Genomic DNA, 19,367 nt, shown 5'->3' with positions numbered 1-19,367 from the left:
GGATGACACCAATGTTATCTGGTCTCATGGCCAGGATGAGCTTGATCTCTTCTTTGATCATCTCAACAATCAATCCTCAGCCATTAAGTTCACTAAGGATCAGGAAGTTGATGGATGCCTTCCATTCTTTGATATTCTTATTTCTAAGAATAGTGATGGTTCCCTCGCCCATCAAGTTTTTCGGAAGAAAACTCATACGGAGCAGTATCTTCATGCCAATTTCCACCATTTCCCAGCTCAAAAGATGGGTGTTCTCAATACCCTTGCTACTCGGGCCCTAAGGATCTTAGACAAGAAGAGATTTTAGTAAGAAAAATCCCATCTGCTTGATGTCTTTGTTGAGAATGGTTATAGTAGATACATGGGTCATAGGACTTTCCTTAAAGCTTCCAAGAATTCTCTAACCAAAAGGAAACCGAAGGAACGAATTCCAGGTGTCCATCTTCCGTATGTTCAGGGGACCACTGATAGAATTGGAAGGATTCTCAGGAAGCATAGTATCCCTGTGACCTTTAGGCCCCTGAACACCATTCGTATGTCCCTCAGATCAGTGAAGGATCCTATCGACCCTAAGGATATGAAAGTTGTTTATATGATCCCTTGTTCCTGTGGGACCCCCTATATTAAGGAGACTGGTCGCTCCATTAATCAAAGGATTAGCGAGCACGCAGTGGACCTTAAGCATAGGAGAGCTAAGTCTTCCGCTTTAGTTGAACATGCTGAGAAAACCAATCATCATGTTTGTATTGAGGAGGCTAGTGTTATTGCTAGGGTTTCACATTTCCATCATCGAAAATTTAGGGAAGCGCTTGAGGTTGAAAAGAGGCCAAGCAATATCAATAGAGAGGATGGCTGGAAAATCAGTAGGTGTTGGGTCCCAGCACTCTCTTCCTAATCGTTTTTCCGCCCTCCTCTTAAGGTTTTTTTTTTAATTATTATTATTATTATTATTATTATTATATATATTATTGATTTATTTTTTTATTTTATTTTTTCTCTTCATTATTTTCTCCTTTCATTTATTTATTTAATTATTTTTCAGAGTTGATTTTTTCATTTCTTATAGTCCTTTAATTTTCCATGTGATTTCTAATTAGCTTTTAATTTTAATAATACTTCTGAATAATCACCCATTTCAATTATATATATATATATATATATATATATATATATATATATATATATATATATATAGATATATATATATATATATATATATATATATATATATATATATATATATATATATATATTACTTCATATATTCCTGCATATAATTTATTATAAGGTCCCTTATATAACTAATTTTCCATTTAAATTCTAATCAACTTATATTTTTAACTAATTTTCTAACTAACCTAACATCCTTATGATTTTACTTTATTTTATTATAAGGTCCTTTATGTAACTAATTTCCCTTTAATTATTAATTAACTTTTTACTTTATATATTTGTATTTAGGCATTTAATTTATTCATATATTATAAGGTCCTTTATCTAACTAAATTTCCTTTTAAATACTATTTAACTTATAATTTTAATAATATTTTTTGAACTAAATACCCATTAAAAATATTTTTTTTATATTTTTAAGGGATTGGTCCTAAATATTACTAATTACATTAATAAAATAATTTTGACCCCGGTCCTAGAGTCAAACTAGCCATTGGTCAAGTTAGTCGTTGGAGGCTCTGCTCAGACTATTTAACTTGCTAAGCTGGATCTGTTTCTTCAACTTGTCCTAACGATGAACCACACTAGTTGGTTCGAAACAAGTCGACAAATGGTATCCCATGTGATTTTCGCCGAAAAATCTCTCACAAACTTGATATGGATCACAGAAGCCTGAACTCTATAATGAGAATGATCTCCAAGGGAGAAGTGGATATACTCAAGAATGAGAGAAGTCTTAGAAGCAGAGATAGCAACGAAGAAGGGCGATCCAGAATGAATCTTTGTAAATTGGTATTTGCAGAAGCAACAATACCATGTGCAGTTCAATGGGTATCAATCCTTTTGATACAAAAGATGCATTGGTGAACAAAGTGCTCATCCAACAACCATAAGGTGTCCAAAAATGGAAGGACAAATTGAAGGCAGTATATGTTCATGGGGATCATATCACATTTTCCTAGTTTATGGAGCAAAAACAATGGCAGCCTTGGAAGAGAGGACAACGTGGCAAAATACACATCTCAACAACCAGACTCGGGTCCTCACAGTCGATGAGAGCATGGGGAGAGTAAGGCATCTTGTTGCCCCTTAATATTGATGTCAAAGGGGTAGAAACATTGTGGATAAGTTGGGATTTCAAGAAGTATATTGGTGTCTCTTTCCATGACATGTGTGGAAGCAGCTTAAGGTTTGTCCATCACTTGGACAAAAGGATGGTGTGTTTCCATCAATGCCAAAGGGGGAGATTATTGAATAGTTGCAATTGTGTGCATGACCAATGGCCTTGAGAAGGCATCTGCAGGTATGTTGGCATTGATGACAACATTCATGCTGAGGAATTTTTTTGGGCATTTGGCTTGCCTAACAACTGGCAGGAGTGTTGGCATTTATGTCAACCAGACAATCTTTGTTGCTTGTTGGACTAGATGCTGGTAGTGATGGCTCAAGAGGAATCTCTTGGTAGTTGTAGGCTTCATGCAGAGAATCATCACAGTAGCAAGCTTAGTGTATAAGCTGTCAAATGATGATTACAATGATGGACACATTGATGAAAGTCCATGGGAGCTGCAGGCCTCATGCTCAGGACATATTGTGGGTGTGTTTCCTAGTTGTCTAAAGAGATAAGGAGTAAAAGGATGACAGTAATATTGGAGCCATATTTTGAGGCAGTAGATGGGCTTAGTGGATAATCAAACTCCTTTCATTGGAAAGTGCTCTAGAATAGCTTTCCAATGGTATGTGGAAGTATAGAAATGGACTTCTAGTTCGAAAGATATGGCCTGCTAAAGTTCAAGGTGATTGAAGCCTTAAGCAGGAAGGAAGATCAGAGATCGGAGGTCTTGCATATTTGAACCCCCGGAAGTTGGAGATCGAAGCTTTAGAGGACTCACAAATCGGAGTTCCAAAGTTTATGGAACTACACACAACAATTGTAGATTTCCGATCAATGATTAGCGATATTGCATGTCGGAGGTCTTGGAAATCGGCGATTAGAGGATCCTAAGGAGTAATGCACATCTAACACGAATTTTCAATCAAAAAATAGTGATAACGACAATCGGAGGTCCCGACGATCTCAGTATATCGCACATTAGTGTTTGGAGGTTCCAGGGTGCGGTGCCACAACTAAGGTATTCACTAATTAGTGACTTGCGATATCGTAATGTCAGAGGACTAGGCTAGTTTGGCGATCAGCGTTCGACAGTTTCATAGTTGACAGGCTAAGGAAAAACATCAATCTGCGAACTTCGATTGAGTTTAAAAAGGTGGGGATATTAGAATGATCTCATCCATTTGCAGAAATAGTACAATTTAAGAAGAATAAATGTACCTATCACATTGAATCTGAAAAGGCAGAATGCACAGAAAGATGCACAAGACAAAGAAACAACCCGTGCAGGTCAAAATAAAGAGAAGGAGATTGTCATATTAAGTTGGGATAAAACCAATGAAGCTTATACAAGCAATGTGAGGAAGGATAAGGAGGCTCAAAGTGAAATTCATAAGAAGGAGTCTCAAGCTAAAGGATAGATTGAAAAGAAGGACATCACTGCAAAATAGGTAGACAAGCAATCCAATCTATTTAGTTTAGAGAATGAAATTTCTAAATTGAAAGTTTCAATTCCTCTAATTAAAAAAGTAAAGAATGATAAGTACAAGTCTCAGATTGCTAGAATGTTGAAGGTAGACCATATGTCAGATACAGATAATGTTGCCAATGATGAGCCTGCAATTCTGTTTGGCCTAGCTTTAGAGAGAAGCCTTGAAGATAGTGAAGTTCCGCCTTTCTATATTAGTCTGAAAGTCCATGATTTTATCCTCCATAATACCATGCTAGATTATGGTGCCTCACATAACCTTATGCCAAAAGTTATTATGGACAAACTAGGATTAAGTATCACCTGACCTTATCATGACCTCTATTCATTTGATTCAGGAAGAGTGAAATTCCTTGGCCTTATCAAAGACTTAGTAGTGTCCCTAGACCAAATTCCAACCAAGAATGTGTTGATGGACGTAGTGGTCACTGATATTCCTCCATGGTTTGGCATGTTTCTCTCATGGTATTGGGGGGCAAAGCTGAAAGGAACCTTGCAACTTGATTTTTCATATGCTACTATACCAGTATTTGGGCATCTTAGAAAATTGTACCAGGAGAAAAAGATGAAATTCATGATTAGTAGCAAAGAAAAACCAAATAATCACCCCATCCATGCTGTACATACCAACCTAGAGTCTTTCATTTTGTATAGTGATATGAATTTAGTAGATGATGATAGTCATCTTGTAGAAATTTCAGAAGATTCTAATGTTATTATTAGTGTACAGGAAGATTTGATTGCTGAAGAAAAAGAAAAGAATATAGAGTGTTTGCAGTTAGATAATTCACTTGAAAAGATTGTTGAGGCAGTGCAGAAAACAAAGATTATTGAGACAGTGACTCATCCTCCCAAAAATCAAACAGTTCAACCTTCCAAAGCTTTGTTTCCAGATGAAGAAGATGGTTTTTGGACCATGGAGTTTGATGGTGCATTAGGGAAAGAAGGAGATGGGATTGGCATGTGGATTCATCATCCCTTTCATAATTCATGTAAAATTCCATGCAATGTAAGAATGAGTTCTTATAAGTTGGCCTTTAATTGCTTAACTAATGAGGTAGAGTACGAAGCACTGATTGCTGGCCTTAAAATTCTAAAAAAAATTGGGAGCAAAGAAAATTTTAGTTTATGGCAACTCCGAATTGGTAATTAAACAAGTAAAAGGGGAATACCAGGCCAAGCATCCAAGATTGCAAGCTTATTGAAATGTTGTCCTTAACATTCTTAAAACCTTTTCAAAATATGCTTTTTCTTTGATTGCTAGAACTTAGAATTTTATGTCTCATTCTCTTGCTACCAAAGCTACTATGGTTAAGATTCCCATCCACTCCAATAAGAAGTATTCAATTCATGTTAAACGCCACCCAACTGTCCCTAACAATTTGAGATATTGGTAGGTGTTTTGGGATGACAAACAGATCAAAAATTTTCTGTAGATGGAAGGTGAATTCCTGAATTCCCATAAGGATGATGCATCTGATGAGAATGATCCAGAAATTGAAGCAAACGAAGTTGAAATATTTCAGTTGAAATACAATAACATTCCACGAGGTCGTGTACCTTTGGAAGAGTTATTTGATCATGATGATGTTGCTAAAAAGCCCACCATGGTTCCCACAGAAAATGGTGTTGAAGATGTAAACATTGGTACAGCAGACAAGCCTAAGATGGTCAAATTATCAAAGTCTCTATCTCCTGAGATGAAAAGTAAGTACATTGTTTTGATGGCCAAATTTCTGATGTATTTTCTTCGGACTATTCAGATTTAAAGGTGTATGATAAGGACATCATTCAGCACACTATATTGGTTAAGTCCAATCAAAATCCATTCCACCAGAAGCTGAGGAGGATTAATCCTAAATTTTTTCCATCCATTGAGAAAGACGTAAATAGACTCTACAAATCTAGTATTATAGTCCCTATTCGTTTTTTTGAGTGGATGTCAAATCTTGTACTGGTGAGTAAGAAGACTGGGGAGATTAGTCTTTGTATTGATTTCAGAAATTTAAACAAAGTATCCTTGAAGGAAAATTATCCCCTGCCGAATATGGATCATATTCTCCAGAGGATAGTTGGATCTTCTAGAATTTCATTTCTTGATGGATATAAGGGGTACAGTCAAATTTTGGTGCATAAGGATGATCAGTTGAAAACAACCTTCACAACACCATGGGGTACAGTCATGTACGCCAATATGGAATTTGGATTAAATAACGCAAGGGTGACATTTTTATGGGCTATGGACATAGATTTCGCCAATGAAAAGGATGTTTTTATGGTTATTTATTTAGATGATCTCACAGTTTTTTCTAAATCTGATGAAGACCACTTACATCATCTAAGAATTGTCTTTCAGAGATGCATAAAATTTGGTATATCACTAAATCCAAAAAAGAGCTTATTTTCCATGGAAGAAGGCAAGCTGCTAGGGCATATTATTTCCAAGGATGGCATTCACATTCACCCTGTAAGAGTTGAAGCCATTCAACAATTAGATTTCCCGAGGAATAAAAAAGAAGTCTAGCCATTTAATGGGAAAATTAACTTTTTGAGGAGATTCATCCCCAACCTTGCTGAACTTTAAATCTACTGCTCCTACTTTAATCAGTTCTAATTATACTTCATATTTCATCATATTTTCATTTTCCTCTAAGCATACCTTAGCAACTATCCTAATTCAAAAGAAGGATCAGAAAAATGAACAGCCTATACCATTTTTCAGTCGGACAATAAGGGATGCAGGGCTGAAATACAATATTATTGAGAAGCAGGCTTTGGCTTTAGTGAAGGCACTCAAAGATTTCCGACTATATTTTTTGCATTCTCATACCATAGCTTATGTTCCAACGGCAACAGTAAAAGAAGTTCTCATGCTGACAGATCTAGAGGGTAGGTGGGGAAAATGGATCGTAACAATGTTACAATATGATTTAGAGATAAAGCTAACAAAGCTTTCGAGGGACAAGGTTTGGCCAAGCTCATGGTTGAATCTAATTTGCATGCATTAGATATCAATGTGATTGTTTCTCTTTATGAAGAAGAAGTAGAATACTCACAGGTATAGGTGTCCAACATGTTCACTTCATCTCCATGGTACTCTGACATAGTTTATATATTGCAGCGTTTAGACCCTCCACCGGAAGTGCCCAAAGGTAAAAGTAGATACTTAAAGTTGAAAGCTTCAAAATATTGTATTCCTGATGGTGTTGTTTTTTGGAAAGATCTCGGTGGTGTGTTGCTGAACTGTCTAGTCAAAAATGAAGCAAAGGATGTAATGAGTGATTTTCATAAAGGAGATTGTGGTGGCCACCTTTTCTGGAAAAATATAGCAAACAAAATTTCGAGAGCTGGATTTTATTCACCTACTCTTTTTTTTATGTATAAAATAGTGATGAGTTGTCATGAATGCCATATTTTTTAGGGAAAAAGAAAACTTTTACAATTACCATTGCAGCCTCTTTTAGTCACGGATCCTTTCCAGCAGTGGGGTCTTGATTTTATCGGGGAAATCCATCCTTCATCATCTGTAAAACACAAATGGATCCTAACAGCCACGAATTGTTTTACAAAATGGATTGAAGAAATTCCAACCAGACAAGCTATTGAATTTGTTATCAATCAATTTATTGAATCTAATATCTTGTCTAGATTTGGTTGCCCACAAAAGATAATCACCGATAATGTTGTTTCTTTTAAGTCTAGGAAGATGGTGGAGTTTTGTGAGAAGTACCATATTACATTGGGGTATTCTACTTCTTATCGCCCACAAGGGAATGGTCTGGCTGAATCATCCAATAAATCTTTGATCAACATCATCAAGAAAGTTTTGGAGGTCAATAAGAAAAATTGGCATAAAAAGATCATTAATTCTTTATGGGTAGATAGAGTCAGTAACAAGAAATCCATAGGCATGTCTCCTTTTCATTTGGTGTAAAAGATTGATACTGTTTTTCCTTCATTCCTTGTTGTCCCAGTCATGAAATTTTGTAGGAATTGGACAGCAAAACAAATGATATGCAGCGAAGAATAAGTCAGATGATCCATTTACAACAGACTAGGGAAGAAGTTTTTCAAAATACTTCTAAACTTTACAAAAGAATCAAAAATATTTATGATCGCAAGACAAAAGAAGACAATTTCAACCTAGGTGATGTGGTTCTTCGTTGGGATGCAAGAAATGAAGAAAAGGGAAAACATGACAAGTTTGGAAATTTATGGAAAGGACCGTATAGAATCTCGTCTTTTAGAGGAAAGAATTCTTATCTCTTGGAGGAAATTAATGGGCAAGATTATTCGGGAGGAGAAATCAATGGTAGGCTTCTCACGCACTACCATACCTGAAGAAATTTCTGCAAATTTTCAATATCATTGTATATATCAGTTTACTTTTCATGTCCAAGTGTGAAGTGGCTGGTGGGCTCCAGTATTGTAGCAATAATGCTACAACTCCTAGGGCTTCCTATCTCTAATTTTATCAACCCGGTAGTTCGTAAAAGCTTGGAAGCGACGGTGATGTATGCACAAGTACTAGCTCTTGTCACAGCTGTCACTTGGTCAGCTGGCATAAGTCCGCTAGGGCTCAAGCCAACTTCTATATGCTCTCAGAAGAAGCTTTCTAAATGATGGATGAAGGCTATCTCAAAGGAAATTAATCTACTTTTCAAAAATGAACTGAAAGCCAACCAAAACATGGAAACCCTAGTAAACCCTAATCTGACTAGCTTAATCTCTATGATGCAATGGTGGGAGTGCAAGTGTCTAAGAATGATGCCATTACTGCTAGTGATATGAAATGCATGAACTTAAACTACTTCCATTAAAAAGAACATTGTTTTTGTATTTTTGCTTAAGTGGTTGGAGTGATTATGGTTTTGTTTCTTATTAGGGTTTGGCTGTGCAAAGGTGGTGCGAAGGGAGAGAAAGCTTGGGAAAGGTCAGGAGGGCTACGAGAGGTCCCAGGGGATCCCTAGCATCAGTCCACAGAAGTCCACAACGTTCAGGTGCTCGGCAACCGAGTTTGCAGGCTTCTACAGGATGTCTGCAGGGGATCCTACAGGAAACTCAGGAATTCTACAGGAAGTCTGCTAACTTCTACGGGATGTCCTACCGTGGGAGTTTTGGGGGATGGTGAAGTGATGGAGCGGTATGGGTGGATAGGTAAGATGGAGATGGAGCTTGTGATGGCTCAGGGACAGAGAAATAAGATGGAGAAAGAGTGCACGAAGTTGGTTGGTGGATAGAAGGGTGGAAGCAATGAGAAGTTAAAAAGATGGAGCTACGTGAGAAGTAGAAGGGTTGGAAGGCTAATGAGCTGAACAGAGGTCGAGCAAGTGGCTTCAGGCGTGGTTGAGAAGAAGAAGAACTCGATAAAGTGATGTTATGCAGTGTAAAAGAAACAAATCCTCTATATCTTGCACAAAACCGAGAATTCCATCAACCTATTGTAATTGTGTTATTAACCCAATGAACAGCAATGTAAAGTGTGGAGAAAAATCGTGCATGGTGTTGGAACGAAGCAGTAGTGCTCAAGATCAGAATGCATAAATGGATCTACAATTGAAATGACTGTGTGGCAGCTTGCATGAAAGCATAAGACTGCGTTTTTTTGGTGGTTGGTACAGCCCACACCCCCAATCTCTAAACAGAGATGGCAGCGAGTGCACTATCAACCTTTTTTGGAGCTCTAATGAATTACAATCCTCCTACTCTAATCTAAGCAACTAAAAGCACTTGAACTGTAAACTAATCCTACTCAATCACATAAAAGAAATCAAATCAGCAGACTGTAAATTCTAAATGCATGTCAAAACAGAGGAATAAAGTGCTGAAAGGAAAACAAGTAACAATACAAGGAAGAGGAGGTCTATTGCTCTCAGGTTGGGCCCTAACCTGAGAGCTATAGCTCCCTTAAAAACTCAGAATTGAATCCAAATTTGCTTGCCTTTATTCATAATCAAGAGTCTAATGTCATGCCAAAACTGGCTTACAAAGAGCAAAAACCCAAATTGACTAACTACTAGCTACAAAAATGACTACCAACTAGCTAACCAAAATGAGGCCCTAAGCCTTCTTATTTATACAATTTGAGGACCCAACAGTCCTCCTAAAATTTAGGGACTTGGCTGCCCAAGACTTGTAGTTAACAGCAGTCCTACTTGACTTGCTTGGCTGCCCTTGTGCTCATTGATTTGGTGGCCTTTGAACTCCGAGCTGATGGTGGATAATTCGAGGTAAGGGCCCATAAATGAAGGGGACACCTTCCTACAAATCCTCTAGCTTGTTCTCCCACGAATTTGGCTGCCAAGTGCTCATTAAGACCTTCAATTTTGTCTCCAAGTTGACCAAAAAGTCTACACAAAGCACCCATTAGACTTGTTGGCATAATGACTAACCAAATTCACTCTATTAACATAAATATAATCGAAAACATGCAATAAACTAATGAGAATGGTGGATTAAGTCAAATTAGGAGGTTGAATGAGCCCAAATAATTGTCCATTTTTGGGGCTCATCATCACCCCCCTACTGAAAGTGTTGCTCATCCTCTGAGCAACCAATCTCTCTCCTCATCTTTGATAGCCCTGGTGGCTTCTTTGGCTAACATCTCGGCCGATTCCTCCTTTGGCTTCCCTCTTTTCAAACTTCCTGTAGAAACAGTTCGCTGGCTTCCTGTAGAAACAGTCTGCTAGCTTCCTGTAGAAACAGTCCTCTGTCTTCCTGTAGAAACAGTCTGATTTTTCTTGCTTGGCTGGGGGTGCCTTCTCCTTGAACTATGTTGTGGCTGCCTTGGGTGTGTCCCTACTTGTTTGGCCTTTTTCAGTCTTCTCTGCTCGTGCTTGCAACCGCTTCTCCCTTGGCATTTGTGTTGACTACTTTCTAGTCCAGATCAAGCTTTCGATATTACATCTTTCTCTTTGATCTCGGATGCGAGGAGAGCTGTTGTGCATTGGGGCATTCACAACTATCGATGATGACATGAATAGTTGTTCTTCCATCTCTACGTCTTATTTCTACCTCTAGTGCTGAGTGGTTCTTTTCTTTTTGTGCAGCCACTGTTCCTATTTTCACCTTGTAAAACTTGCTGGTGAAACTGTCATTGAACTGGAATGTATCTTTTTCACCTATATCCCTGCCCATAGGTTCTTTACGCAGTACATTTTCCCTTTACACAGGCAAGAGATTGCAAGCACCTTTTTAGGTCTGCAGCTAGGATATCTGTTGCCTGTTCAATTTCTTTATAGCTCAGACAATCTGCTGAATTAAACAGCATTAGAATACACATCTGATAAGTGGAAACATTAAGTTCATGTTTCCTAGATTTACCAAAGGTTGCTTTTAGGTCTGCAGTTCCCATGTTAGTCTGCCATGTCAATCTCCGACCAGTGTGTGTGTTGAGATAGTATCCCTTAAACCTTTCACACACAGCCCAGATTTCTGTGGGCAGGTTGCAACATGCACCTGGCTGTGTTGGCCATGAACCTGTTGTGAGAACTTGCACGGCCAAAGTAGGCTCTTCGCTGACTTCATTGGAGCCAGCCAGCAATGCATTGAAGCCTTGCATAGTGTCCCTGGAAGTCTTCATATCTGTAAACATACCTTCCAACTTCGAAGTGAACTGATAACCACATTCTGTCTTCAATTTCACAATTAGACTCCTCTCAGCATCATCTGAAACAGTTTTCCCTTGTCAAGTATTACTTCTTCATCCTCTTCGCTGACTCCTTTTAGACCCTTCCGAAGTTTATCATCAACAAACAAAGAAATATATTCTGGTGACATTGTATTCAAATTAATAAAGAATTCAAATGATGAATTCAAAGCATTTTGGAAAGTTTTATCATTGCTAAATGCCATGCTAATAATTTTGTCATACTTATCAAGAAGGTGTTGCACAAAGTCAACTGAATCTTTCAGCGTCTCTGGAGTTCCATGAGTACTTGTTCATTTTTCACTTTGTTGCACAGGTACTTGTAAAAAAAAATGTCAAAGCACACAGAGAATGCAGCATGCACGGATTGAAGCAGTTTGAGAATTGGTGGTCTTTTTGGGAAGAGATTGTTACTAAAACCAATCCTTATCCCCAAAGCTTGCAAATATTCAGTCCCACATGATGATGACAGTAGACTGGATGATGGAAGGCTTGTTTATGACTACACCACAGAAAGTAGCCAAAACAAAAAGATCAGAGTTGCAGCGTCTCAGGGTTGGATGTATTGCATTGGTTGTTGTCAAGAACGTGGAAAAATTAATCAGCGAATGGTGAGAGTCAGCCGAGCAACTTTAATTGAGGTGTGATTCACGTGAGAGAGAGAAGTGGCCAAGTGTACGTGGCCTCATGCAGCTAGAAGTGTTGTTCCTCACTGTAGTGTAATTATGAACTGTAGTTCTCTACCTGTAATCACTCACCATTAGTTGCACTGGAGTTCAAACAGCCAACACTTCATGTTTTTTAAATTTCCACGTGAGTCAACTGTCCACGTGTACTGCGTGCCTGCCGGCTGAACAATCAGCTTAACCTTGATAATTCGTGGCTTAATCCCACCATTCCATTAATTCATGCAGTTTTGAAATTAAATTTATGCAATAGAAGAATGAGGTTCAGTCACATACCTCGAAGTTGAATGGCTGCTGTGGCCTGTCATTGCTGCATGCATTGGTTTTTCTGATTGCATGTGGCTTGGCTGCTAATATTTGATTGTTTTTTCCTTGTGCAGGTGTCCTCTAGCCTGATCTAAGCTCCAGGCAATTGTTTCCACGTTCAAATCTGCACGTTCAAGCTGCCACTGCTGCATGGTCACAAAATCAGAACTTGTTTTCGCCATTGCTCTCAAACGGTAAACCGGATTGATCTGAAACTCGGTTAGCATGTTCCTATCATCATTATGCATCTCCCATAGCCAAATCGTGATCAATGGATGCACGGATTTCGAGAAAAATGGAAAATGGCTGAAGATTTCAGAGCTCGATTTCTCGGAAACCGTGCATCGGAATCGACTGAAACTACTGGGGTAGGCTATTATCACCCATGTGCATCTCCCCATGAAACAGGCTTTAAAATGGATGCACGGATATGGAGAAAACGCAAAAATAGTTGATGGTGATGGAGGCTGATTTCTTGGGAACCGTGCACCGGAATTGGCTGAAACTGCTCAAGCATGTTTCCATCACCCTTGTATAATTCCCCATAAAACGGTTTGTCAAATGGATGCATGGTTTTCAAGTTATGGCAAAAACAAATTTTGTTCCATGTGTTTTTTTCTTCAAGGCATTTTGCAAGTGTTTGCATGGAAAGGAAAATTGAGCTTGGGCTGTGATGCAGGTATGGAGATGATGGAGGAGGAGTTGGAAGATTGCATGAGGGCTTCTGAACCCTTGAGGAAGCTACCATGTTCGCCAAACCACTTTTTGAAATCCATGTCTAGTTTCCCACAATTTCTACAGGAAGTTCCTGTAGAAGCACAATGAGAAGCACAATGAGGTGGAAAAAATGATGGAGAAAGGCAAGGGATGGACACACAAGTGCTTGTAGGCCTAATCAACAGATTCCCACCATCAGATTCACTTTTGAAATTGGATTTGGCTCGTCCAAAGGTTCTACAGGATGTTTCCTGTAGAAATACAGAGCTTCCTGTAGAAGGCACAAAAAAGATTCCTTTAACCTTGATTTGAGTGCTCCTCCTGTCATGAAACGTCCTTCTTGCAACCTGCAATGTCATTGCTGCAACATGAAATTATTCAATGGAGATTAGCTTTATTTTTCTTTTTCTTTTTCTTTTTTTTTTTTTTTGAAAAACAACTAGGGCGCCTCATGGAGGTTTTCACCCTAATTTCCTGCCTTGGGCGCCTCCAAGGGAGGTTTTCACCCAAAGATCTTATTCTCTTTTCTCTTTTTTTTTTCTAACCCATTGACCGCCTCATGGAGGTTTTCAATCAATGAGCCAATCTAAGGCGCCTCCGAGGAGGTTTTCACCTTAGATTTTTATTTTCATCTTATTTTCATTTTTCTTTTTTCTTTTTTTTTCTCTTTTTTTTCTTTTTTTTTTTTCTACCCTACCCTACTTGAAAAACAAAATCATTTTCAAGTATAAGAATACTTCCAATGGAGCCATGTGCACATCGAGATTAGAGAAAAAATGATGTGAAGGCTTGAAATGCATGCTTGGACAACTATCCGGACTTTAGAGACCAAATGATCTGACTTTGAAGGGATCAAACATAGCTGAGGAAGAAAGTACCGCTGCAACTTAGTGACCTTCTGAAACCATATCTCAATATAGCTTTGATATCCTTGGTCATCTTGCTGATTTGGATCATTCTTCATGTCACCTTCTATCATGACCTTTTGATCTTCCTCTTTTTGTTGATCTTTCTCTTGAGTACATGGAGGATTTGATGATAACCATGAGGGAACTTTCTCGATCTCTGATTTAGATCTCTTCTCTTAATCAAGTGCAGCCCATGGTTCTTTGATCTCCTCTTTGGAACCTTCTTTTTCCTTTGGTCCTTCAATGTTGTCAATAGAATCTCTGCTTTGCAACACTCTTCCTGAGCTTTGGTGAAGATCATTAGGCTCAAGAGGAGTTGTTTGGATATGTTGTGCCTCAGATTTGCAATGGGGTTGAGCTACTCCATGGTATGGCTTTGGAAATGGTATGGGTAGTTGAGTGGAGGTGTGAAATTGAGATGGAGGTGGATGGAATTGTGGTTGGGTAGGCATTTGGGGTTGCCTTGGTGGAGGAGGAGGCGATGGTTGTGGATGAGCAGGTGGTGGAGGAACATGAGCGGGATGAGAGTTGTACTGGGGCCTCCACTCCTGATAAGGTGCATTCCACTGAGGCTGTGGCTGAGCATAAGAGTGAAATGAATGAGCAACTGGTTGGGAATAATATGGATCTGTGAAGGAACAAGGAGAATATGACCAAGGAGGAGGGGTAGACCAGGAAGGATGAGCAGGGGGACCCCAAGAAGGCATGAAAGTGGTTTGATAGGGGTCATAATAGGTCTTGGGTGTCCCTTGCAGTTCCTGCTGGTAAGATCTAGGTCCATGCGGCCAACTTTGGTTCATGTAATAGAGTGATTCAGTGGCTCCTTTGGCTCTCTGATATGCAGCTTTGAATCTGGGTAAGGAAGGGCACTGATCTGTAGGATGGTATTCTTCACAGACAAAACACACTTCTATGGAGTACAATGGACATTCGTTCCTAGGATGCTTTCTAGTGCACCTAGGACAAAAAATGACCAAAGCCCTCTTGTCTTCCTCTTGCTTCTGTTGGATCCGCAAGGTATCCAGTTGCATGGCAAGAAACTGCCTCATATCACTCTTGAAATCTTTGATCTGATTTTCAAATTCATCTTTGGACAAGATGTTGCTCCCAACATCTCTGCTTGTAGCCATTTGCTCCAGAGGAATGTTTTCTTCTTCTTCTCCCCTAGAGGTTCTTCAAATATGTCTTGATGTCCACCCAGGGGTTCTTTAATCACAGCCATCGAAGAAGAGAGAACGTTGGCTGTGTGAAGCAGTGGGGGTGTTGTGCAATCATTTTTCTAACTTATCTCTACTCCTACAAGACATGAAATGAAATCTTTTTGGTTGATTTTTTTCTTTTTTCTACTTCTACATGTAAAACTGAAATATGTTGAGCTGCAACTAACTATCTTGCTAAAATGAAAATGCGGAAATGAAATGAAAGCAGGAAAGGACTAATCTATTTTGCTCAAATGAAATTGCAGGAATGAAATGCTAGGCTACGCTTTCGGAATTGAAACACTAATCTACGCTTGCAGAAATGAAATGGCAGAACGGAAATGCTAATCTATGAAAGCAGGAAATGCTAATCTATGAAAGCAGGAAATGTCTATGCTACTTTTGCAGAATGGAAATGAAATAAACTACTTAGCAGAAGGCAAGAGTAAGAAAATAGAAGAAAAGCAACAATTACTAATACTCTAACGCTTTCCCGGCAACGGCGCCAAAAAGATGGTGGGCTCTAGTATTGTAGCAATAATGCTACAACTCCTGGGGCTTCCTATCTCTAATTTTATCAACCCGATAGTTCGTACAAACTTGGAAGCGACGGTGCTGTATGCACAAGTACTAGCTCTTGTCACAGCTGTCACTTGGTCAGCTGGCACAAGTCCGCTAGGGCTCAAGCCAACTTCTATATGCTCTCAGAAGAAGCTTTCTAAATGATGGACGAAGGCTATCTCAAAGGAAATTAATCTACTTTGCAAAAATGAACTGAAAGCCAACCAAAACATGGAAACCCTAGTAAACCCTAATCTGACTAGCTTAATCTCTATGATGCAATGGTTGGAGTGCAAGTGTCTAAGAATGATGCCATTACTGCTAGTGATATGAAATGCATGAACTTAAACTACTTCCATTGAAAAGAACATTGTTTTTGTATTTTTGCTTAAGTGGTTGGAGTGATTATGGTTTTGTTTCTTATTAGGGTTTGGCTGTGCAGAGGTGGTGCGAAGGGAGAGAAAGCTTGGGAAAAGTCAGGAGGGCTAGGAGAGGTCCCAGGGGATCCCTAGCGTCAGTCCATAGAAGTCCACAATGTTCAGGTGCTCGGCAACCGAGTTTGCAGGCTTCTACAGGATGTCTGCAAGGGATCCTACAGGAAACTCAGGAATTCTACAGGAAGTCTGCTAACTTCTACAGGATGTCCTACCGGGGGAGTTTTGGGTGATGGTGAAGTGATGGAGCGGTATGGGTGGATAGGTAAGATGGAGATGGAGCTTGTGATGGCTCAGGGGCAGAGAAATAAGATGGAGAAAGAGTGCACGAAGTTGGTTGGTGGATAGAAGGGTGGAAGCAATGAGAAGTTAAAACGATGGAGCTACGTGAGAAGTAGAAGGGTTGGAAGGCTAATGAGCTGAACAGAGGTCGAGAAAGTGGCTTCAGGCGTGGTTGAGAAGAAGAAGAACACGATAAAGTGATGCTATGCAGTGTAAAAGAAACAAATCCTCTATATCTTGCACAAAACCTAGAATTCCATCAACCTATTGTAATTGTGTTATTAACCCAATGAACAGCAATGTAAAGTGTGGAGAAAAATCGTGCATTGTGTTGGAACGAAGCAGTAGTGCTCAAGATCAGAATGCATAAATGGATCTACAATTGAAATGACTGTGTGGCAGCTTGCATGAAAGCATAAGACTGCGTTTTTTTGGTGGTTGGTACAACCCACACCTCCAATCTCTAAACAGAGATGGCAGCGAGTTCACTATCAACCTTTTTTGGAGCTCTAATGAATTACAATCCTCCTACTCTAATCTAAGCAACTAAAAGCACTTGAACTGTAAACTAATCCTACTCAATCACATAAAAGAAATCAAATCAGCAGACTGTAAATTCTAAATGCATGTCAAAACAAAGGAATAAAGTGCTGAAAGGAAAACAAGTAATAATACAAGGAAGAGGAGGTCTATTGCTCTCAGGTTGGGCCCTAACTTGAGAGCTATAGCTCCCTTAAAAACTCAGAATTAGATCCAAATCTGCTTGCCTTTATTCATAATCAAGAGTCTAATGTCATGCCAAAACTGGCTTACAAAGAGCAAAAACCCAAATTGACTAACTACTAGCTACAAAAATGACTACCAACTAGCTAACCAAAATGAGGCCCTAAGCCTTCTTATTTATACAATTTGAGGACCCAACAGTCCTCCTAAAATTTAGGGACTTGGCTGCCCAAGACTTGTAGTTAACAGCAGTCCTACTTGACTTGCTTGGCTGCCCTTGTGCTCATTGATTTGGTGGCCTTTGAACTCCGAGCTGATGGTGGAGAATTCGAGGTAAGGGCCCATAAATGAAGGGGACACCTTCCTACAAATCCTCTAGCTTGTTCTCCCACGAATTTGGCTGCCAAGTGCTCATTAAGACCTTCAATTTTGTCTCCAAGTTGACCAAAAATGCTACACAAAGCACCCATTAGACTTGTTGGCATAATGACTAACCAAATTCACTCTATTAACATAAATATAATCAAAAACATGCAATAAACTAATGAGAATGGTGGATTAAGTCAAATTAGGAGGTTGAATGAGCCCAAATAATTGTCCATTTTTGGGGCTCATCAGTGGCTATCATAGGAGTTTGAAGCCCAAGGAGAAGGCCATAAGGCTTCTTTGATCAGTTGCTGATTTTATTTTTTTAGGGTCATGTCATTTTAAATAATCAGTCAGTTTTTAGTTTGAGTTTGGTCTTTTGCATTTTGACTCCATTTCCCAATGAATGAGCTACCTTGTCTATGGTGTTCTTGACACCTCCAAGGAGATGCCATCTCCAGATGGAGCCAATGTTAGTATCTGTCAATCATGTCAGTCATCGTGATCAATTGTTAGAGTTTCGGGTCAAAATTTTATGGTTTCAAATAACTTTTCAATAAAAATTTGGTCACTAGTTAGGAAGGTTCAGCCTTTACTACTCCTTTCAGTTCCATGGTCAATTAATACCATCTTGGTCAAGTCAAATTATTGTTACAAGAGTCCCATTATCATTATGGTCATAATTCATCTCATAAACCATGCTAGGTCACCACTAGGTCATAAGGTTAATTTTTGAAAACTGATCATTTCACCATTGAAATCCATTTTATAAAGTAGTAAAAGTTAAGTTGGTAATAAAAGTTTTATATCACGTTTTTATTTCATTTTTAAGAAATACTTTCATAAAGTCATGACGCTGCATTATCAAAGTCAAGTTATGAAAAGTGATGGTGGGTCCACTACCACATGTAAGTGAAAAAATTGATTTCCACAAGATATAAAAAAGTCCCACTCACTCTCCATTTGCTCATTCCATTTTCCAAGACATTACTCCAACCAAAAAAGTCGAATTTATCAGATAAATATCATTTTTTGCATTCCCAAGTCAATTTTCTCTTATGTGTTGTGCAAATCGTCATGTTGTGCTACGGAAATCATGGCACTGTTGTGTTTTTCATCCAAAGGCTGCAAACTTCTTTGAAGTGATTTATTTCATCACATCCAGGTTGTGTTGCAGTAAATCCAGGTTGGTGACCTCTCATGAAACTCAGCTAATCTCTTAATTCTCTTAATTATGTTTATATATTTCATTTCCCTCTCCTATGGTTTTAAAAACAGTTTTCCTGATTTCATGATTTCCATATTTAATTGTTATTAAAACTTGTATCCTGATGTTCATACACCTTCTCCTATCCTAATCACACCTTCCTAGACACCCTCTATCAAACCCCTCCTTAAATTCCATCATTTTTACATAAACCCTAGCCAGAGTACACTTTCCTAACCTTGAATTGTGTTCCTCTTCTTTGAAACCCCTCCCTTGACCCAAATTCTAAAATTCCACCATCCTTATCTCCATAACATCCCTCACTATCCTCCAAAATTTTCCCAGAATTTTACCAATTCCTTGTCCTTTCATTTCCCTAATTTCCTCACAGCTATCAAAATCCACTTATTTTCCTACAAGTAAAACCCTAGTTTCTCTCCTATAGATCTAGGTGTCATCATGGAATCTAAAACCTTTGAACAAAAGACACATAGAGGAGGGCAGGTCATCAAATATGAACCTACTTCAAATCAAGAGATCCTATCATTTGCTTTCAT

At 38.8% G+C, this 19,367-nt stretch overlaps 1 pseudogene; it reads right to left on the bottom strand.

Annotated features, from left to right (window-relative positions):
* Nucleotides 1–10,673: 10,673 nt before the first annotated feature.
* LOC149185869 (cullin-3A pseudogene) overlaps nucleotides 10,674–19,367 on the bottom strand; it is a 37,408-nt pseudogene continuing 28,714 nt past the window's right edge.

Source organism: Pinus tabuliformis, chromosome 3_1 (assembly GCF_031772625.1).
Source record: "Pinus tabuliformis cultivar Carrire ecotype Pingquan chromosome 3_1, CPIR1, whole genome shotgun sequence".
Taxonomy (NCBI): Eukaryota; Viridiplantae; Streptophyta; class Pinopsida; order Pinales; family Pinaceae; genus Pinus; species Pinus tabuliformis.
This window is presented reverse-complemented; position numbering and strand designations above follow the sequence as displayed.